Source organism: Passer montanus, unplaced genomic scaffold (genome assembly GCF_014805655.1).
Source record: "Passer montanus isolate IOZ18808 unplaced genomic scaffold, ASM1480565v1 scaffold20, whole genome shotgun sequence".
Classification (NCBI taxonomy): domain Eukaryota; kingdom Metazoa; phylum Chordata; class Aves; order Passeriformes; family Passeridae; genus Passer; species Passer montanus.
This window is the reverse complement of record NW_024366592.1, coordinates 6,453,855-6,477,361: the sequence shown is the minus strand read 5'-3', so window position 1 is coordinate 6,477,361 and position 23,507 is coordinate 6,453,855. Positions and strand designations below refer to the sequence as shown.

The window sequence follows — 23,507 nt, the reverse complement described above, 5'->3', positions numbered from 1 at the left end:
CATTCCTCTCCTTCGTCAGGGCCTCCCCAGCAAAGCTGTACTGCAACACTTTCTGGGAAACTGAACTCTTCTGGCAAGCAGATCTCCTAGTTTGTCAGCTTTCAAGTCCATGGAGGTGAAGAAGTGTTGGCTCATCTTTTCTGGGGCAGTTTGCAGAGGTCTATGGAAATCCCAGCTATCACAGAGCACAGGGTCCGAGTCACCTCACTGTAGCTGTGGAAAATGGGATTCCTCATCTGAACGACTCATTTTCCCACAGGACGGAGCACCATGAGAAGACAAGTCATCCCTCTTCTGTGGGACACCAGCTGGGATAGGTGAATCACCCTCTGGATGTGCCTGTGTCTCCTTGTGGGCTTCAGAAGGTATCTGCACATTGAGCTCAGACTGGATGTGAGCTTCTATCAGCCCGATTTAAACGAGTCTTGCCCATAGTGCTGGCATCTCCCCGAGCTTTCCATTTGCAGCAGCCCTGTAACAGATGCTGAGAATACATTAAATGCTTTCCTAATGTCACATTCCCATGTCTGCAATCATGGTAATTGCCTCAGTGGAGTTTTGCAATTGCAAACGAGCAGGAAGCCATCTGCAAAGGAATCTGTCTGTTAAGATGTGGCCCCTACTCTGGAAGTGCTTGAAAAGCCCCAGCACATTTCTTGGGCTTAAGATAGAAAATAAAAAAATAAATTTAAAAAAAAAAGTCAGACTCCTGCAGCAGTATGGAAAGTATCCAGAATATACTCCAGTGATCCAAGGAATAGACTGACTTTTGCTTTGGGACTGTGCTAATTAAATACTGCTAACTACATCTGAATAGAATTAAGTCTAATTTAAGGCCCTTTCTGAGCTCCAGGGCAATGTAGGCTTGTCCTAAAAAAAGAAATTACCGACTGCTGACAACAGGTGTCAGCAACAGGAGCGGCTGAACCGGGGCTGAATGTGAATTAGCTGCAAGTGTAGACAAGGACGAGCTAAGTTCAGCAGTGTTGCTGCAGCCACCATGAGACCTGGCTGGAATAAGGGATAAACCTGGGGAGCAGAGCAGGTAGGAACCAGAGCAGTCAAGGGCGCAGCTGCTCTCATCAGCGTGTGCAGATAATCAGTGCAGATGTAATTTTCTGTGGCATAGATAAGGTTTGTTTTAGCACCACGCATGCCAAAAGCACCTTGGGTTCCCATAGGAATGCTTGGGTGGCAGCCAAGGGGAGTGTTTTGCAATGAGTACTTTGCTCCCTTCCTCTTACTTCTCCCCCCTGCCGTGCACTCCGCAGGAGTTCCCCCAAGGAGGGATCAGGTGTTTTACTTCTCTTTTCCATGTATATCCATATTAAGTCAAGCAGGAAAGGTGCTACAAGGGCCTTGGACGAACCAGAGCAGGACTGGCCCCACCAGTCCTGTGCTGGCAGCTCTTCCACTGCCATTTCCTGCTGGCTCCTCCACTGTTTTTCTCATCATGTTTCTTTAGCAACATCCCATGTCTCTTCTTCTCCCCCCTTGCTCTTTTGCTTTTGAATATACATTTATGATGGGGGATTTTTCCATGCCCTTTCTCTGTAATTTATCCCATATGTGTATATGACTCTTCCCATAAAAAGCTTTTGACCAAGTCTGTCTTTGGTTTTCATGTTTTGGCTTTATTTTTAATAATTTTTGCTGTCATGCTCTTTTTCTCCAGTGCTCTCAAGCCCGGGCCTGTTTAACCCTTTCAGCCTTCCTGACCTCCACAAGCACAAACATCAGTTCTCTCTCCATATTCTGTCATTCCCTCTCCATCAAGGAAGCAAGAAAAACAGGTTTGTGGTTGGTATTTGTTAACAGAACAAAACCAGCAGGTTAAAATTCCTCTGGGCTTGTTTTTGATTTGGTAAAAAGAAGGGGTAAGGGCAGGACTGAGGGCTGAGGACACACACCCAGGCTCCCACCTGAGCTGAGTGGGACACCTGCTCCTCCACAGGTATGGGGAGGGGAAAGGCAGCAAATCCAGACTCAGTGAAAGGAAGGGCAGTTTCATCCATTTCAAAAGAGTCACACCCACCCCAGATTAACACCCCTTTTTTAATTTACCTTCATACCTCCTGTTAGAGTAATTTATCTTCCAAGTCACGTTACAAAATGAAAGCTTTGCCAGGGGTTAAGGGTGTTGGACCAAGCTCATAGGCTTTCCCTGCTTGTAAGTGTTCAGCGCTTTCACACAGGTTAGATTTCCTGCAAAGGAAGAAAAGACAATTTCTGCTCCTGATTTGTGACAAGGCTGTAGAGTGGATCCACACTTGTGCCCAGAATAAGAGCCTTTAATACTGTTCAAGAAAAACAATTGTGCATATGCCCAGCTTTCCACTGTAGCAAAGCAGACTTATTGTGTTAGAAGGGCTTAACATTGCCTTCAGAAAGCTGTAAAAAGCAAATTAGAATTGTTGATAGTGGGCAGGAGCTGGGACAGCCATTGGTGTCATTGTAGAACAGCTGCAGCAATTTTTTGTACATCCCACCTCAGGAAGGCTTAACTACTGCACCTTTTCCATCTCCACTTTAGGAGTTGGGGGCATCTGAACAAGGAGCATCAGAAAGATTCTCTGAGGGAACTAGGCTGTTGCTAGAGGGCCACTGGATTCTCCTTTCCAATAGAATATGCCAGGATATGTAGATGAAAAGCCCTCATTTGGAAAGGATGAGTCTGAACTCATTTGGGTCTGAACTCATGCAAATTGACCAAATATGTTTGTTGACTATAAATCCAATAGCAGAAAACTTTTCTAAGGTAAGACGAGCCACTTGGACCTGAGAGATCACCTTCCATGCCATATTTTACTCTATGTTGTTGCTTTTTTGTTGGTTTTGTTATGGTTAAAAAATAAACAAACAAACAAAAACAAACAAACAAAAAAACCAACCAAACAAAAAAAAAAACGGCACCTCAGATAAATTAGGGTGATTATCAGAGGCAACTCCACTGGAAACCTTTGGGAACTGGGATAATACACCTGATGGAAAAAACTGCTCACCCTTGTTTATTCTGACCTATCCCCTTGACAGCTCTTTGCTTTGTCCAGCAAGACACAGTGGCCAATCACCCCCTCCAAGACATTAATTTATTGGCATTTATCATAATCAATCCTCTCCAGGCTGTAAAATTAGGGAAGGTTCAAAGAACAAGCTCAATTAATGCTTGCGTAATGGCAAGCCATCTCATACTTTGGACCACATTTGTCACCCTTGACTGTTTTCCATTTCCACATGCCTTTTCCAAGCTGAGAAGAGCAGAACTGCTCGTGGATGTGGGCATACCACAGATTTGTACAGGGGCAGGGGGAACATTTCTGATTTCTGACAAGATTTCATTTGTAAAATGAGTCGAGGTCTTTGGCCCCTGCTGACCCCTGTTCCTGTGTTGCAGCCCACGACTGTTCCTCCGAGACAGTGGTGAGCACTTAGCTCATTGTTTTCCATGGGAGGCTTTTTCCCATATGCATCACTCTGTGTTTATGCTCAGTGACACTAATAATGTATCCGTGCTGCCCGTTCCCACTGAGCTGCTCACACGCTGCTGTGGAGAGCCCAGTGCTCCTGCACAGCTCCCTCTCCTTCTGGCAGCAGAGCACAGAGAGAGCTGCAGCCTCGAGGGCTGCCTTTCATCCAGCACCAAGCCAGAGGCAAGGAGGCAGCATGCCCAGCCCAGGATTGCAGTGGGGATAACTATCAAACACAGACAACCTCGGGTTCACACTCCCCCTCACCTCACACTTCACACACCCTCCTGCTCCTCACAGCCCAGCCAGAGTGAGCCACTCCTGGCCAAGCCTGTCAAGGCAGCTGCCTGCTCCTGGACTTCGCTCTCTGACAAAACCTCTCAGAAACAAATGGCCATGGCTACAAACCTTACATTTCCACCTTTATCCCATTACTCGGCCTACCAGAGTCACCAGTTTACTTAAATGACTCTTGTTACACACAAGTAATTTTTCTTGCAGTGTGCACCTCTTGTTGTCTCTTTAAGTCGAATGGAAAATCCACGGAAATCAGGCTGAGCAGCTCCTGATAGGGTCCCAAAACCCTTGCTCAGCACCACTCAGCTGCCGCAGTATCCTTAAGCACATGCACAGCCCCAGGACCAGTGCCTCCACTGGAAAGATGGGGCTGTTATTCCTTCCCCTGCTCTGGAGTGTTGTGGCTGGGGGATATCTCTGGCCACATGCAGATAGCCAGGCTTGTATAGAGAAACCAGAATTACCAGACACATGGCAAATCCAATAAGTTTTAAAAGACTTTTCATGGCTAGGCATGCCAAAAAGAGATGCTGAGATAGGACATGTAGTATTTGGGGTTGGTTTTAATTTGTGTCACAGGCACATGCTTTATTTGTGTGTAGAGTGACTACTCCGTTAATTTTTACAGTGCACATAAATATGAGTTACTTGGTACAGGATCCATTTTTCTTTCAATGTAAAACATGACAAATGAAAGAAAACCCATATATCGTAAGACATTTCATCTGTATTGTTTCAGAGTGATGCTGATAAAAGCCAAACAGAACACAAATCTGTATTAAATTATATCACCCCCATCAATACCTCCCCCTGTACTCGTGAAGTCATTAAAGTGATTTGGCGGGGAAATGTAAGCTTGGAAAATCAGTTTATTGATAGACTGCAGAGTAAAAAAAAAAAAAAGGCAGTGGCAAAAAGCAACAGCACCTTTTTAAAGTCATGATGATACCAAATGCAAGGCCAGGGTAGAAAAGTGTGTAGATCAAATTATGCAGATTTCAAAATATTTCAGACCATGTCAGCAAGAAAGCTGAAGAGTCCAGAACTGAGTTCCCAGGGAGGGCACACAAACAATGACTCAAAAAGGAAGCTTGGGAAATGTGGGGAAATGCTCAGTAATTATTTTTTCGTTTGTTTTGCTTCATTCAAAACAATTCAACAAGGGAACACGAAAGACAAAAATTAGAGCAAACAACAGTAAATTAGCTTAGCCTAGACTATGTTCATTATTTATGAACACCTACTACCTCTGCAAAATAAAACCAACAGGTTCCATGCAGACACATGGAATTTCTCTGGTGAAATACAGGGAGATGCACCTTAAAACCTGTGAGCAAAAGGGAGATGGGGCTTTTTAAGCAGCAGCCTGACTCACATTAAAATCAAGGAATTTTGACTTCAAAGGGAGATGGATGGAGAACAGTAGATTAGAAGGAGCTGCAAGCCAATGTTCTCCTTCAACCTCTCTGAATAAATTCCTCCAGCCCAAGGCCTACATTTCTTTACATAAAGCAAGTGTTTTGGCATTAAGGAAGGAGCAGAGCCCCGCAGAAGTTGTCCCAGGTGTAGTAGGTGTCAATCCAAACAGTGAGGAACAGGAAGGAAAAGACTAGGAGGAAAATGAAGATCACCAAGATAAGCTTTTCCATCACAAAGGTGGAGTGGGGGCAAGCAGCCACCCTCCACATCAGGAATTTTATGGCTGGGTGTGCAGGTGCCATTATAAAACCAGAGGTGCTGTGGAAGTGACAGCTCAGAGTGTGAAAAAAAGGGACTTTATGAAATAGAGGAAAGAGGCTACAGAGAGCAGTGCAGTCTGTATTCCTGAAGCACTAGGCAGGAACTGGCCCAGCCAACTCTTCTCTTCTGTGTGGCTGAGGGTCAGACCAGTGGCAAAGTGCAAACCAGTCCTAGGACACAACTCTTGGCAGAAATGCTCTTGGAACACTGCAGGTTAAATGTCAGTAGTGGTGGCCTTGCTTCAGCCAAGCCAGGGAACCAAATGAAAATATCTTTTCCAATTTATTTTCCACCTCCCTCCCCATTTGTCCCCAAACAGTAGCAGGAGGATCTTGCCACCCACATTTGCACTGTCCTTAGGAATGTGTGTGCCTATTTTAGGACAATTTGGAAACCCTTGGGAACATTCCTAATTAATAAACATACTTTCTATTTTCCTGTATTCCCCTGTGGATTTCCATCATCTTCCTTTGCCAGCTATTGTGTACAGAGCCATTCATGATCCAACAGCAAGGCAATCCCTGGAACTCCAGGAATCCTAACCTGGCATTAACCATTCAAGGGGGGAGTTATTCTTCAAAACTGAAGAGCACTTGCCTCTCCAGTCTGCTCTAGGCCTGCTGGTACAGTCCAGCTCTTTTGCTTGGAAGGCAGAAATAGAAGAACCTCAAAAGATTCTGCCCTGAAAACTCCGCAGTCTGTTGTCTGTACAGGGGACAAGGACAAGGAGGAACAAGTTCACATGAGTCTCTCGCTGTTTACTAAAAATACTGCCAACACGATGCTTCTGATAATTTTGTTTGCAGTACTGGTTTAGAAAGAGGAAGTACAGATGGGTGAGGAGATATAAAAAGACTTTGTTTTTCTTCTCCTTGTGACATGTTGTGTAACTACAGGCCTGGAGAGAGCTGCCAGTGAGGAGAAGCATCAGGGTCAGCTCACTCTTCCCAGGTGGTATCCAGGGAGAAAACAATGGTGCTCGCCTCAATATCCCTCCCTCCTGCCATCCTCTCTGAGTCTAGGATGAAGTTATGATTTATTTTTCCTGTCCTTGATTGTCACCCTACCTAGTCAGTTAACAAACTACACTCACTCAGTAGTCTTCTGTCAGGTATCAAAACTATTTTACCCACTATGATCTTGTGCTGAATGTAAATTTAAAAGATAGGGCTTCGCTGCATAAGTAGATCAGGTGATCTGATTTAGTTTTGTTTCAGAGTTAAAGTTTATATTTTTCCCCCCAAAAGTCAGAAGGCTTTTGAGATATTCTTTGGAGATATTCAAACCCAACAGGATGAGGCTCTGCACAACCTGCTGGAGCTGACCCTGCTCTGATATCATCAGTGATCTTCCACTGTAAACAAAGAGCAGGCTCAGGACCCTCTGATGAAACTGGACAGGCACAAATCCACGGGCCTGATGACATGCATCCCAGGGTCCCAGGGAGCTGGCTGATACTGGATCCAAGTCCCTCTCCATCACATTTGAAGAGGCATGGCAGTCAGGCAAAGTCCCTGGTGAATGAAGTTCCTTCCCCATAGACTGGTGGGGCACTGAACAGGCTCCCCAGGGAATGGTCACAGCACCAAGCCTTTCTCAGTTCAACGAGTGTTTGGACAATGCTCTCAGGGATGCACAGGGTGGGATTGTTGCTGTGTCCTGTGCAGGGCCAGGGGTTGGACTCAATGATCCTTGTGGGTCCCTTCCAACCTGACATATTGTCCCACAGTACAATGGGGGACAGTCCCACATGACATCCTGGATCTCCAGACTGGATTTGGAGGGTGGACCATTCAGTGGATAAGGAATTGGCTGGACGGACACAGCCAGAGACTGTGGTCAAGGGCTCTGTGTCCAGGTGGACACTGGTGGCAAGTGGTACCTCTCTGGGCTCTGGCTCAAGACCAGTGCTCTTCAATATTTCCATCCATGACACAGACAGTGCAAGTGCACCCTCAGCTTCTAACTGGGCTGCTTCTCTTCTCCTCAAACATGTAAGCAAAAAATACCCCAACAACCAACAATAACAACAACAATGGCAACAAAAAAATCCCAAAATCTAAATGCCAAAGAGACTTATTGAAGGGGTTTAAGTAAGTGATGTTTGGTAGGTCATTTGGAATTCATACAAAAAAGCTGTTAAACTCAGTGATGCACTCAGGGTTTGTGTGGATTTTAGGCCTTTCTAATGATGTTATCAGGATAAATATGCTGTGTCACCCACACATCTCTGCTATATTTATCGTGAAAACACTCCTGGGAGGCAGGGCACTCCTGTTTACCCATTAACTCATGGGGAACAGAAACTCAGATATCCAAGTGACTTGTCCAGGATCACCCAGTAACTCTCCAGATCCAATGCTCTTGTAACTGTGCTTTCCTCCCTTGCCCACACAAGAGATTTGTGCCTCTCCTTCCACTGCAGCTGCATTAGGGCAACTTTGGAAGGCAGACAAGCAGAGAGGCCCCTGTCATGTAACCCTTCAAGCAACAGGACCTCAGTGACTCTGCCAGTGAAAATTCCCAGTATGGATACTGACTCCATATCAACCAGTTCATACTGAACTGTATCCCAGCCCTGTTATCTCCCTGCATCTCGTTCAAGTTTTAGCCTCCTGTTCTACAACAAGTAGGTGATAACAGGGGCAAAGTACAGTGCTGTGTGTCACTGAGGCCTGAACAGAGATGAGTGCTCTGGGAACTCATGCCTTGCCAAGAGGTTCTTCTGGGATTTGCATTTATTAATAGTATTGGGATTGCTATTCCCATGGAATTCACAGCAGCCTGAGAGGATCATGAAATAGGAGATATAAGGCAAGTGCTATGCAAGGGATTTCTGGAAGAAACATCAATGTGCCAAGGTGGGGGGGCTCAGAAAGGGGTGACCAGTCCCTCAGTTAAACCCCACTCTCCACGAGGCCAGGATCAATGGGAGACTTCCTTTGTGGTGGAAGCTGCACCTTGGTGCATAAGTGGGACTCTGGAATCACCTCTTGGGCAAACTAGTGCTTCAGCAGCCCCACAACCCCCAAGCCAGCCCTGAGCTCTTTGGTCCCATGGCTTGCCCTGCTTTGGCACCTTGCTAGGGGGGAGAGAGGGAGAGAAGAATATTGGCAGTGAATCAAGGACAGGGAGTCCTCCATCAGCTGAGCCCAATAATTTGAAGGTGGCTTGCTGCACTTTGGAAGCTCTCAGGCATCACCACTGAAGTGATCCACCCTTGGGAGAGGAGTTGAGGAAGGCAAGAAAAGCTCAGTGGAGGTGTTGAATGGGTTGCCATACACGTGGCCCAAAGGTCTGAGTGCCCCAGGGAGCTCTCAAGGCTTTCTGTGTGTCAAGTGGAGGCACAGCATCATCAGCATTGCTGTTGTGATTCCCGAGGCCACAGGTGTGCTCGTGGAAACTGAGCTTCAGTCAGCTCCTAATGCAGACTGCTCCCAACACAGGACAGAGAGGGGATGGGTCAGCAAAGGAGGATTTTTTTTTTTCAATAACAGAAAAATTTATAGTTTGACAGGCTCGTAGTAAACATAAATTACCAAGCAGGTCATGGCTCAGATCCCGAAACTTTACAGCAGCAGCTACTAAAGAGTAATGGTGGGGATTCCCCGAGTGTGCTGAACTGGAGCTATAATTAGACCATTTAGATATTATCTTCCTAACAGACGAAATTGCTCAGCTCCACAATGCCCGCTGCTTCTGCTGATTCTGGAAGTTCCCCCACATATTTATTTACACTAAAGGAAAGATCTGAACTCTGTTTTCTTTGCTACAGGAAAAATCCCCCTGACATCATGAGATCCCTACCCAAGTACCCCAGGTAGTTTAGGATTAGCCTTCCAGACACTGGGAATGAGAAAATACCCAGTCATTTACAGTGTTCTCCCCTTACCTTCCCCCTCTGCTTCCACCCCTCGGGGAGTTGCTCCCTTTTGAGTGATGAGCTGTAAACAATACAACACACATTACAAATTGTGTGTGCAGAGAGGATGAGTAATTGTTTTGAAAATAAGAAATACTACATAACCACTCCCTTCATGGCTACCAAGAACTGCCTTCAACTCCCAAACAAGCTGCCAAATAGTGCATTTACACATAACATGGATGGACCAGACTTTCCTCCAAGCTGCTTTGCCATCCCTCTCTCAGTGAAACTGGGGCAATCAGTTTTAGGACAGTTCTGAAAAATCTCCTGCATGTAACAGCCTGAACCCACTTCCAAACAAAATTTGGTTTTTATGGAATTATGCATCATCCTCTCAGCTTCACTTCCAGCCTGTTATTCCATCTGCCAGCAGAGAAAAAATGGATGTCCATTTTGATCTGATTTTCATACTAATGAGAAGTATTGGATCCAGGAGCCTCAATATCATTGCCTTGTAAGGTAAAAACGTCAAAATAATTTAAAGTGGCTGTTAATTAACACCGTGTACCCCCTCTAATCTCACCACAGCAACATGAAAGGAGACTTTACCCCACCTCCCTGGGTAGAAATGCAAGCTAAAGTGGTGCAGATTGCTCCAGGCCGTTCTCACCTAACTTGCAGCCCTGTTCCACTGCAGGCAGCAGGGTCTGCATCTTCTTAGCAAGTTCACTCCTTTCAGAGCTGGGAAAATAGAGGAAAGAAAAAAAAACCTGGTTTGAGAGCTGATGACAAGGGAATTTGAATTCTTTTGTCTTGCTGTTGTCAAAACCAGGAGTGTTTGCCGAGACTTACTCTACAGAGTAAACCTTGAGCTCATTGCAGGATGAGAAGCCTAAAATTTGTGCTTTTTTCCGACATCATTGTTACACTTGTTGAGGGTGTAATTTTTTACTTTTGCAGGACAGAGGCAACCTGGGGTGAGAAAGCCAGGAAGGGAAGGGCATGGGCAGTTCAAATAGTTGTAACAAAAGATCAGGATATTCCTACCATGGAGCAATTCCTGGGTGAATCACTTATTAAAGACTTGAGATTTCAGGTCTGACAGACATTTGTAGTGGAGCTTTAAGAGGAAGGGTATGCCCAGCTGGCCAGAGAAGGAACCTGGGGCCTGCTTCTTTGAGGAAGAAGTATTATTTTGAGCTTTCTTCTGTAGTAAGAGACAAAAAAAAAAAAAAAAAAGGAAAGAAAAGAGAGAGAGAGAGAGAAGTGGGCTCCCTCTTGACTCTCCCATGGCCTGGCCAGAGCAGCTCATGGCTCATCACTCTCTGGTTGTTCTTAAAAAAAAAAAAAAAAAAAAAAAAAGAGAGAGAGAGAGAAGTGGGCTCCCTTTTGACTCTCCCATGGCCTGGCCAGAGCAGCTCATGGCTCATCACTCTCTGGTTGTTCTTTTGGCTGCCCCTGACCTCTTGGTGATGCTTACAAACCTTAGGGGAACTTTCTCCTCATTTGACATCTTCTGCCCCCTAACAAACACCTCCCAAGGTGTCTGCAGGAGTAGACATCACTTACGCCTTACCTGTGGATGGCAGGGGTAACTTTGAACCTTTTTTCTGACTTTATTTAGTCATGTGAAGAGTCCAGCTAGGTGTACAGCAATGGTACCACCTAGAGATGCAGACACTTGCTAAGTGCAGCCCTCAGGCTGTGTACACACAGCCTCATGCTCGTTTATGAGATTACAACAGCCTGACCCAGCTGCTCTTCAGTCCTCAAAGCTGCCAGCCCCAAGGTGAGCTGATTGTCATGAACAGCTCCAAATGCTTTCCAGTCTGAAGGAGAGGGACCAGGAGGGACTCAGTGCTTAAACCACTTCCATTAACCTGGTCTGTGTCAAAGCAATACAATGCTTTGTTCAGAACTCTGAGCAAACCTGAATTTGGAAAAAAAAAAAGCTGCCACTTTTACAGTTACCTCAGCACTTGGTGTGAAACAGTAGATCTAAAGTCTGCCAGATGAATCTGGTTTTAAACCTAGAGACATTGAGCCATTCACACTGATAAACTTGAAACTCGCTTTATAAATCTATAGGAAAGTTTTTATCATGGTGTTTCCAGGCTGATTGCAATTACCACGTTTTCCTAAAATTTTTAGCCCTTAGATGGATGAATGAACCAATTCTTCCCACTTTTACAGTAGTGTAGATCAGGATTTACTACACTGGAAGGATATGAAGTTGGGTCAAGCACACAGGATCCCAAACATGACATTCACAGGCTGGCACAGATCCCCCAGAGGCATGAGCTGTGCAGTGTGGGTCACATTTCCAGGCACTAAAACCAAGTGTGAACTGCAGGTGACGATGGCACTTCCCAGATCATGATGGGAGGAGTCATCCAAGGAGGTAAAACTCTCAGCCACCAACTAGTGACACATCACAGCTTGTGTCACACACCTGGGGGCATCAGACATCCTCTGCCATGGGATCTTACAGTGTTTCCTTGCTGCTCTTGAAGGTAACTGAATAGTCTGGTTTAATGAAACACAGGAAAGCCCAGTCAACTTGATTTGCCACACCTTTGCACTGTAGGACCTTGCCACGCTTTGCATTTGTATGAAGCAGATGTAAAATAGCTTTTCCTTGTTATGAGCTCTGGTTTGAATGCTTTTCCATGCACCAATTCCATTCCTTACGGGAAACAATTTGGCTCCAAGCTGGGCAACACTTTCACTGTTTGTGGTTAATTTACAAGCACACGATTGGTTCCACTGAAATTCACTGAGGACACTGGGATAAAACTGAGCTCAAAATCAGGCCTATCAGGATGACCTGCCAATAGAATGCTTGGAGTATCATGGCAGTCCAGCCCAGATGAAAGGCCATCATTCTGTGATTTTATCTCACATTCAGCAATGGAAGATGGGTATTTGGAGATGAATATTCAAATGCACACCACCAGACTACCTGGTGACCATGGCTTCAATTTAAATGCATTTTCAGAATATTCAGATAATATCATGTGGGGTTTTTTTTCCTCCTGATATTGCCTGTAGTTTCCTCAGAGTTTTAGATTCTGTACTTTTTTTTTCTCCATATTATTTCTGCTTGTTATTCTCTTTAGTGCAAAGCCAGGTACTCAAAGGAAATTGATTTAGGCTTGGATGTTCACTCCATTTTACCTCAGCTTTACACCATTATCAGTCAGTGACCTTCAAGTCACTTTTCCTCCCTGACTTGCAAAACAGACTTGAGAGGCAAATCCTCTCAAGGATCTGAGGACAGATTCATTTAACCACTGACTCCTAACACAAGTTAACATTTCCAAACAATCTCTCAGTGTTTTAGGAGCTCATGTCCTACTCTCAAAAAGCATTTAGTTAGGTAAGGCTGTAAGGAGGAGAAAAAGCTCTATTTGAGCTTTTTTGGGCAAATAGTTCAAAACATCTCTCAATAAGATCTACAGCCACAGCTGCCTTTGAACCAGGGGCAAAGGAACCACCCTGCTGGTTCACTGGGATATAACCAGGATATATGAGCAGTTTAGGATCTCCAAGACTGGAAAAGTAGAGTAGGAAGGAGAGAGAACATGTCAGCCCACAGAAGGGAGGGCAGGGACTACAGGGCAGAGCCAGGAGTGTCACAGGGGCAGCTCAGGTGATGGTGATGGTAGGGTGTGGATGGGGAGGAAGGTCTGGGATGAGAAGAGCACCACAGCTGAATTGTAGGGCTGGGGATGCTTGGGGGAGGTCAGCTGTGATGGAATGGCATGGGAAGGAGCTGAAGAGTAGGATGCAGGCTCATGGGAAGAGCCAAGAGACTGCTGTGCATTGTCCAGCATTCTGACTCTGCCTGCACTACAGCACAGACCTTGGGGTGTCCCAGTCCTGCTCCTCCAGGAGTCTGGAGCCCCCGGATCTGCCAGAGGAAGCAGCAGCCCCCTCCCAGCTCAGGCATCCTTTTCCTGGGTAGGAGGGTGCAGGAAACACCCACAGGCAGCCCCAGGTCCTGCACTGAAATGAAGGCAGGCTGCAGCCTGGGGTTTGCCTTGTTCAACCAGCTCTGGTGGCACAGACAATGAAATTCCTTCCTCCATATGAACTGAAATTCCTTTAAGGGCCAGAAAAGAGTGGTTCAGCCAGAGAATGTCTGAAGGGAGCTGCAGACAGTGTTTTTGTCTGGGTAGACTCCTTCGCTCAGGTGACAGTAATGCCACCATGGCCAGGGAAGCCATGTGCCCTACCTGTCAGGGACTCACCCACTGCCAGCAGTGCTCACCACACACTGGGCTCTAGAAAGGGCTCTGCCAGTGTGTGAATGCCCTTTGCCAGCACACTGTGAGATACCCCTCATCAGATTTCATAATTAAAAACTAATTAGAAAGCACCAGCTGCACACATCAGTCTGCAGTGAGGATTGAGGAGAGACATGTTCTGATTAACACCCAGGGGGATGTTCTTACCACTCCCATAGTAAAGTCATTAATGCAGAAGACTCCTATTATGATGACCTTTGCTTGCCACCTATCCTGGGAAAAGGATAATAGAAAATAAGGCTTGGGACTGTCAGACAGAAAGAGCAGGCAGAGAGATGTAACAGGACACAAGGCACCTCGTGTCCCTCATCAGCATCTGCTATGGAACATGCTGGTGAAATACTGACTGAAAGACACAAATCCCCAGCTGGGACAGGGAAAGGGCCTTGTGTTTTATTCTAAACAGCTTTAATGCTCCCCTGCCTAAAGGAAGCCCAGCCCATACCGTGAGGGAATGTGCTGAGGCTGAGCCAGCACAAAAGCATCTCTTCTTGCTCCTCCCTTCTCCTGCTCACATATCAGACTTGGCAGCACAGGGGACAGGACTCCAGAGTCAGACAAGCTCCAGCAAAAAACCCTCCTTCTATGAAAAAAAACCAAAAAACCAAAAAACAAACAACCCAAAAACTTCCACATCAATTTCTAAATAAAACAAAAGACAGACAAATACAAGCTGAGACACCAATCTTCATGAGAGATCTCCTTGCTCCCGAGCATGCCTCTGGCTAAGCCTACTGTGAAATCACAGCACCAGCTTCCCCTGCATGCACACACACATGCACAACCCTCTCTGTAAAAATCCTCTGCTGCAGAAGCTCCTGAGAGCAACAGGAACAGTAACATAAGGATTACTACTGTCTTCCTAAAATTTTTGGTGTGTTCATCCCACTTTTGCCCCATTCCTTCAAAGGCATCTGTGGTGGTGTTGAAAACCGGTGGCTCTGCTGCTCCCCTCCCAGCTCTCCAGACGTGGTTGTGCCTGCTGAGCCTCTGCTATCAATCCTCTCTTTCCAGCTGCAAGCCTTGTGACTCAGATTCTCCAGAAAAAACCCTTGGCTCAGCATCATAAGCAGGAGGGATTAAAACTCATGAAAAATGAGCTCGTACCAGCCCTTTTTATAAGTCTCTAATGGAGGGTCATATGAGCTGGTCAGACCCCCTGCCTTTGCCTTTTCCCCCCTCCCCCTTCTCTGATCTTCCTGTTATTCTTGGCCACAAACTGCTGGGCGTTTCAGCCGGGGCACTTGGATCAGGAGAGGATATCCCATTCAAAAGCCCAAATCCCAGTGTGGCCTTTTCCTGCTGGAAGCAGTTGTAAATTTTTTTTCCTTTCTTTTCTTGGTACAGTTTTCCTGACCTACATATTCCAGCGTGTTGTAACTTCTGCTCTACCGATGACCCATATTTTCAAACTGAAAAAGAAAAACCCTGGGAGGACATGGTACTAGAAGGGTATGGGAAGCAGGGACCCAGCCCTGTGAGGAGATCTCCAAGCAGTTGCCCAAAATTAAGGCTGATTTAGTAGCTTCTTTTTATTCCCCCTCCCCATCCGTTCAACCCAGCTGCTTCTACTTAAGAACCAAAACAAAGCGCAGATCTCCTGCTAATTCAATTTCAGACTGGGAGAGGTTTTGAACAAATCAGTCAGGCTGCTCTAGACTGCTCCCCTTCGCCCACAGCACATCCAAAAGGGGAGACACAGCACCCTCAAAGGGATCTGTGTTCCTGACACCCCCCAATAATGGGACAATTTTGAGATCTGAACCCCTGTGTGGAAGCAGAGTGCCCTGAAAAACATCAGACCTGCTGGAAAAACCCCTCCATCCCAGATGGTGGGATGGGCCATATCAGAGGTGGTGGAAACCAAGCCAAATGCTGCTGAGGGGGCACCAGGAGTGATTCCCTGGGCTGGAGGAGATGGACACAAGGGTAGAAAGGGGAGCTGGAGGAGCACAGCCCTGCCCTGGGGAATCAATGTCCTTTAGGATCACTCTCTCCTGGCTTTAGCTGCACCACAGGAGCTGATGGGCCACAGATGCACAGGCCTCCCCATCCCATCTCCATCTCTTAGTGCCAGCCCCCTCTACCTGCTTACCCTTCATATGCTTCTTATGGACAAATGAGGATTAATACAGCCAACACCAAAAGCATTATCCTTCCTCCAAACCCATTCTTTCTTTACTCACCTCTTCCTCTGCTCTTTGTTGTAGCTGCCCACCCTAACCCCACCTCTGTCGTGCAAACTCATCCTCCAGGAGCTAACAGATTCCTTTTCCCTGCTTTCCCTGCATTTAGCAAAAGCCTTTTCTATAACATATACCAAACCCAACCTTGTCCTTGCTGCTGCAGCAGCAGACATGCCCAAGGCTTTGCCTTTTTTGTGCCAGGATGAAGGTGTTCATTTGGCACCTACAAATCTCCACCTCCAGCACTGCAGTTGTCAAATCTGGTCCCTTTTCTTTAGAACTGAGGGAATATAGCCCACAGTGGCTTCCTTCATGGGCTCCTCACTGGCAACCACAGCTGAGATACCAATTGTAGGTGACAGGTTCTTGTTCTAGCTCACCACAGATTTCTAACAGTAAGTAAAGCATAGCTGGATATCTTTTTTAGGTATTCTAATTTATTGTTATTATTTAATTCTGTGCAAATCAATTTGGATGGCCAGAAGATCAGCATCTGTAAAAGTGTTCAATTCAATGTCAGGAAGATGATTTCTTCTGGCTGAACATCTGTACCTTGGGCTCTGTAATTCATTCTCCATTTTTTTCTTTGAAGCAGCTCTGTGCTAGAATAGTACACAGTAGTGTCACTTAATAAGACACTAAGTACAATTCTAGACTCTAGATGGCTTTTATTGGAAAATTAGCTTTCTTTCCAGGCTTTGATACTGTCTTCCTCCTTTTACCAAAGCATCTGAGGCTCCAGGCTGTCCTGGAGCAGTTACCCAGGAGGGAAAGGGCTCTGACCCAGAGCTTGGGGAGAATCTCTCAGTGCATGCAGGGCACAGGGAGGGACTCCAGGCACCACAGGCACAGCTGACCAGCAGGTCACAGAGGGGCCAGGACTGGCAAAGGCTCACATGCAGGGATGTGGAAATATGAATTTTAGAAATAGCCTCTAGATACCTTTTAATTATTAAAAAAAAACCCCTTGTTGAATTGGGGTATTGAATTGCCTCTCCTTCCACCATGCCCTATCTAGTCTTAGGCTGTAAGAAGAAAGGGAATCCTTTTTCCCTGTGTGTTCAGTGAAGGCTTTCAGAGTCCCACATGAAAAGCTTGGCTCCCCTAACCCACTGCTGCCCCTTGGACTGTCTGAACAAGCTGCACCAGGTCTCAGCATCCTCGTGGCCCCTGATCCACTCCTAGCCAACTTCTGTCCTGCTGCCAGAATGAGGTGACACTACGTGCACAGGACTTGGTGGCTGAAGGGTGGCCAGGGAGGACATAAAGTATGAGAAAATTGGGGAGGGGATGCAGAGAAGAGAGAGACCTGAAAAGTGGGGCGAAAACCTGAAAATGAGTAGTGGTCCTAACCAGCTGATCTGTTCTGAGGTAACCAAAAACCAAATGGCAAATTAACTCCCTCCTTTTGTAGTTTATTTTGAAACCTCTGTGGCTTTGAATGTGATGTTTGTGAAGCAAAGACCAAGCCAGGGGGGATGCCAGACAGGGGGCTGAAGACTAACACACAAGAAAGAGGCACAGTTTAGGGTGTGCTTCTGCTTTCTTTACTTGAGCCCAGACCTGTGCCCACCCCACACTGTGGTGTTGATTTCCCAGCATCTCAGAGGCCAAATTTGCCCAGCCCTTTATGCATTACACTTAATATTTCTAATGAGCAGCCACCTGTAAAGGCCTGGAATCAGCCCACAGGTGCCAAATTCTGCCCAGCCCACTGGGCAGGGTTTGGCACTTGCCCTAGTGTTGGGTGTCTCTAACCTTGCACATCTACTTATCCAGCAAAGGCAGGGAGGAAAAGTGATGCTCTTTGGCTAAAAATGCCTTGTCAAGCCCTGACTCCCTTAGGAGACTATATCCAGAATAGCTTGGAGATTCATCTTCCACAGTTTAGTGCAAAAAGCACCTAAGGACCCCTTTGAGAAAGATAAAAATTCAGTTTAGAGACCCTGGATTTTCCAAAGAACCTCAAAGGGGCCTCCAGGTTTTTACACTATTCTTACAATTTTGTTAAAAATGGCAAGGACTCTTTGGTGTTAGGTGTCCTGAACAAAAACCAAAGATACCTTCTCTAAAGCTAGAGAGCTAGAAATCAGGAATTTAAATCTGTTTCTCAATCCCCTACCAGTAAATGGCCCAAATGTCCAGAAGTGCTGAGCAGTCGTGGCTCACATGGCAGAGCCAAGACAGTGCTATGTAGTCTGGCAGCAAAATGAAGTGAGCCACAAACCTGGAAGCCCAAATGACCCATTTTTTTTACAAACCATGGTTTCCTGACCTGGTTGTTCACGACTGCAAAAAAATTCATGTGCGCATCCAAAGCTTGCATCTTGAAAAAAAAAATCCAGGCTGGAAAATTCACCATGAGAATGTGAAGGGAGAAGGTTGAGGTTTCTCCTCCCCCCAGGATGACTAATGCAAAGATTTCAGGACACCGACAGAAAGAGCTAAGAAAAACAACAGTGAAGTGCCACAGCAGTCACATTGCACACAAGTGAGGCACAGCAGTATCCCACAGCCCTCCTTCAGAGGCTGGGAGGGAGCAGGTGGCAAATGAGCCAATGTTTTGGTGCTGTGAAACCTCTCAAGTGGAGCAACAGCCATCAGGCTCCAAGAATATCAGCAGCTTCCCTGCAGCACAGCAGAGAGTGAGGTCTCTTGCCTGCAGGCTGTTGAAGCACACACAACAGGTTTAAGATCCCTGAGATAAGTAAACCTGACAATGTCGTGTTTTGACTGGAAAGAAGCCTCCAGAATTAGAAGGAGAAGTGGTGAAAGGATGGATTTCCTTCTTCCACCTCCTCCCCATCCTGTAATCTGCGCAAATTTTGGGAGCCACGTGTAAATTTTCAGCATTGCAATGTGCTGTAAAATTAGAAGAAGCAAAAGCCTCAAGTACTTGAGAAATGGGACAAAGGCTGTTTTCAAATCAAACAAGGGAGAAATCACACTACAGCTTCTGAGAGGATCAAAGGAATACTTATGTCACCCTTATGATGTGCACTAAGAAGCCTTTTGGGAAGCCCTTGTGAGTCACTGCAATTGGCCATCTGGCTGCCATGATTAATGTTTTTTCCAGATATAGCCCTTACCAGGATTGGATGCTCTTTTATCTATGAGCACTGAAGTAAAACAAGCCTTTCCAGCCTTTCCTGACCACACAAAAGAACAAACTAGAATCATACACGTGCACTTGCTCAACTATCCTCAATACTCTCGGTACTCAGGGCCAGTTCAGCCTGACAAGTCCAGCTATAAGAGGCAGAGTCTCAGGAACCACAGAATCACAGACTCCTTGAGGCTGGGAGGCACCTCTGGAGGTCTTCTGCTCCAGCCACCCTTGCTCAAGCAGAATCACTCAGGGCCAGTTGCCCTGGACCATGTCCAGATGACTTTTGAATATTTCCAAGAAGGGAGACTCTACAACCCCTCTTGGCCACCTGGGCCAGTGCTCAGTCTGCCTCGTGGTAAAAAAGCTTCCTGATGCCCAGGACACTTCTGTCACCTGAACTAAGCACCAGGTAGCCAAAAAGTTGTCCCTGTACCCAAGACAGATAGGACATCCTGCCCTCAGGTTTCACTGAGACCTGTCAGCTGGAGGAGAGCAGCAAACTCTGGTTCCCTTCTAGGTTTGAGGGGGCTGTACTCCTTGGACAGGGATTTCTTGCAAACCATTAGACATAAGCTCCTCCCTGTGTTGTCCTGCTTTATCCCTTCTCTTTTTCTGTTTCCCTGTTCCAGGCCTTTTTTTTTCCTAACCAGCTAAAGTATCTCTCTCATCTCTGTTTCCCAGCAAGACAACCAGACCTCCCAGCTCTATTCCCACTCTCTCTCTGTGTTTCTGCTTTCACTGCCCTTCTTCAGTTTGCCTCCTTCCCCAGTCAGCCTTCCACTGATTCAGCTCCACGTTTAATCACCTGCTCCTATTCACCACCTTTGTGCTGCTTGATTCCTGCTCTGACAGCACAGTCCAATGCTCCAGAAGACAAGAGCTGTCAAAGATCCTGCTTTCTGGTCCTTTTTAGCATCCCCTGCCTCTGTGACAACCACAGCCTGACTGCACTTCCTCTGCACAAGAAATAGCACGAGTCAGGGAGGATAAATTAGGACCTCCCCAGAAATGCCCTGCCTGGCCGTAGGGCTGAGCTTTCTGCCAGACCTCAGCACCACTGGCAGAGCATGACAACATCCCAATAAAGGTAATAATTAATTAACAATCTTTCACACTCTGAACCTCTGGATTTGTGCAGCTTCCTGATCCCGTGAAGCCAGGATCTCGGCAATGCCCACACCATCTGTCTTCTGTCTGCAGAATTTATCCCTGTTTTCAGAGGCCAGCAAGGAAACTGGGTCTGTTTAGCATTCTCACCTAGTTACAGTCAGTACTGTCTGTGCTGCTACTGCAAATAAATATGTGCCTCTTGCCTAGACTTCAGGAAAGATGCTGTGTGCCAATTTTTTATTTTTTTAAAAAAGTATTCCATTGAAAAACATGATTACTTCAAATCTGGGGAATGTTTTATGGAGACTTCCGACTTCCTTAATTGGTAAATAATGCTACATGTGCCTTGTTTATTGTTTATTGTTTAGTGCTGTGTCTTTTGTTACAAGAAATGGCAACAATGGTTTAAATGCTTAATCCAGAGGGAAGTGGGAAGTTTCCATCCTCACACCTCAGTCTGATCTCCCTCTCTGTCATGTTTTTTATCATGTTTTTTCCTCTGTACTGCCTAACATGGTGGGAGTGTTCTCCCATTACAGGCTTTCCTGAAGAATAGGTCAGGCAGGAGTGCGGGAACCATGAGCCAGTGGAAAGGATTTGGGATGGAATGCCAGAGAACTGAGTCAGTCCATTCCTGCATCCCACTTCAAGTAAACCTCTTCTCTTGGCTGCCTCTCAGCTTCTACATATAAGCAAAATATGGATCACAGCCTTCTCTGCTCCTAGCCAGGTGCATGGAGCTGCAGGGATGAAAACTCTGTCTCCTGGCCAGTGACCCGTGACTGGGAACACTGCAGTCCTCTGCACTGAGAAATTCATGGAAATCTGGGGGAGAGATGAAAGCAGGAGCAGGAGGTCCCCAGAAATGAAAGCAGAAGCAGGAGGTCCCCAGAAGTTTGGAGGCAGCAGGGTGGGAGAGGATGAGAGAGCAAGGAAGGAAGGAGAATGGAGAGCACAGAGCAGAGGGGGAGTGGGACAAGCAGGAGAGAGATGAAAGCAGGAGCAGGAGGTCCCCAGAAGTTTGGAGGCAGCAGGGTGGGAGAGGATGAGAGAGAAAGGAAGGAAGGAGAATGGAGAGCAGAGGGGGAGTGGGACAAGCAGGGGACATGTCACATCCACAGGCACCAGAGACACTGTGGCCGTTCTTGTGAACGGGGTTAAAGGGAGGAATTAGCTGGGAGCAAGAACAACAGAGGTCAGGAGAGAAGGGAAGGAACGTCACTTGTTCACGCAGGAGCCAGTTCAGAACTGGTTTTGATTGTGAATTTTCTCATTCTTTATCCCATTTGGTTTTAAAAAAATCCCATCCTCATGATTTCCCCTGGGAAAGCAGTCAACAATACAGCAGCTGACGGAACATCTTTCCTGAGACTGAGACTAAACTTTCCTTTTGTGTATCCTCTGTCCCAGCCTTTGACTCCTGTTTGCTCGTGATGTGCCATGTGAAACACTCGCCTCTGCCTTAATACACTGAAATGCCAGCAGGCTGCTCCAGCCTCCCACTGCTCCCTGCTCCAGCCCCTCCTCTTCTAACAAAACGATGCTGATGTCACTTCTCATCCATCTCTTCTGCTCAGCCAGACAGGGAACCCAGGGACAGCAGTGCAAGAAGCCTCGCTGTGGTATTTCCATCACACACCTGTGCTAATAAACTGATGGCACCATCCCTGCCATGGTGCTTTCTAACCTGAGCTGTTGGCTGAATGCTCTTCCCTGTTTCCCTATTACAGGCAAAAATTGGCTTCTGTCTTCTACTACAAGCATGAATACCCAGCCTGTAGCCTAAAGACATGCTGTGGGAATGAAAAGGCAGCAGATGAAGGTGGTCTTGTGCTCAGAGTTTCTAACCTCCATCTACCTTGCACCGAGACAAAAATCTCCCCTCTAGCATGTTCTGGGGGTTAGTCTAGCAGTCATACTTCTGTGCCTGGTTTTAATCTTCCTTGACACTTCTGCAGCAATGCACATGCCCCAAAGACTTAACTTGTCCCAGCTGAGCTGTTTCAGAGCTCATGATGTGAAAACAGGATAAAAAACCTGCTGTCTCCCTTGACAGTGCAGGCTCGCTGCAGCCCCTGATGAAAACACGAACGGCACAAAAAGATACCCAGCCAAGTGACTAACTGCTTCAGCTGGGGACTAGCCAGAACTAGGAGCAAACATTTGGGCTGGAGACTAAAAAAATCTACGCTGTGAAGGATGTTACAGGCCATTGTCTGGGATACCGCCCCTGGTGTTCAGGAGAGATGAGGTAAGTAACTGAAACGGGTGAAAAAAAAAGTGAAAATAACGGTGTCCCAAGAAAGGTCCTAATCTGATTAATGTTGTGTTTGGCTCCTGAGTCCCTTCTTCTCTTTCAATGTGTCAGGTGATGGGTTAAGGGATGGGAACCTGATCCTGAGAGTTCCTTTTGGCAGAGGAAACCAGGGCGGGATTTTTAGTGAACATGTTCTGGGAGGTGTAAGGATTTTTGCTTCCCTGAGAAGAAACAGGAGAGAGAAGAGGGAGAGCTTGTGCCTGGTCAGCCCTCAGCAGATTCCTCTCCTCCTTCTGCTCCTGCACACTCTGCCACCCTCAGCGGGGAAGAGATAAAGAGAGCAGGAGAGAGACAGCTCATTTCCCAACACTTGTTTCATTCAAACAGCCTTATTTTTGGTAATGTTACACCAAAGCTGCAAACAGCTCAAGTGGCTGATGGTGCTAAAACTCTGTCCTGGGCACGTTCCCAGCTGGAAAGATATCACAGGACTCCAGCCCACCAGGGAGACAGCAACGTCGGCCCTACAGCACTGGAGCAGAGCGGTGCCTCACCCGCCCAGCAGCCTGTCCAGACAGTGACCAGGGCCAGGTGGAAGGGAGAAAACACCCCCACACCCCTTATTTGCACAGCAGCATGCACGGAGGGAAGCCCTGCCCTGTCAGACACGGTGCTGGGCATGAGGACAGAAGGCCCTTGGGACCCCACTCTGGCCAGCGCGGCCACCGGCGCAGCTGGGTGGCCAAAAGCAGACACACCCTGGCCCCAGGTGGGAGCAAAATTGCTGAAAAGGGGTCAACATTGAGCAGAGGTGTTCCAGTGACATTGGTGGTGCTCCTAGCTGGAGCCCTGAAGCATCTGGACAGGTTGCCCAGAGAAGCTGTGGCTGCCCCAACCCTGGAAGTGTCCAAGGCCAGGTTAAGGATAAGGCCTTGAGCAACCTGCGATAGTGGGAGGTGTCCCTGCACATTGCAGGGGGTTGTGGCTGGATGGTCTTCAAGGTCCCTTCCACCCCTTAACACTCTGATTCTATGAGTGTGTGATCTCTGAGGACCAGGTTGTTCTCCAATAACTTGGCAGACCTGGGGCTGTTTCCGTGGCAGGGATGCTACAGAAACTGGATTCTTCTGGCTGGCCAAAAATGAGAACTGCAGTGGGAGCTCCCT

The 23,507-nt window shown here is 46.8% G+C and overlaps 1 long non-coding RNA gene across 1 annotated transcript; it reads left to right on the top strand.

Annotated features, from left to right (window-relative positions):
* Positions 1–921: 921 nt before the first annotated feature.
* Positions 922–21,749, top strand: LOC120501693. The gene is made up of 3 exons (XR_005627376.1): positions 922–1,045; positions 1,676–1,793; positions 21,495–21,749. It is a non-coding gene; the product is annotated as an uncharacterized LOC120501693 (long non-coding RNA).
* Positions 21,750–23,507: the final 1,758 nt, after the last annotated feature.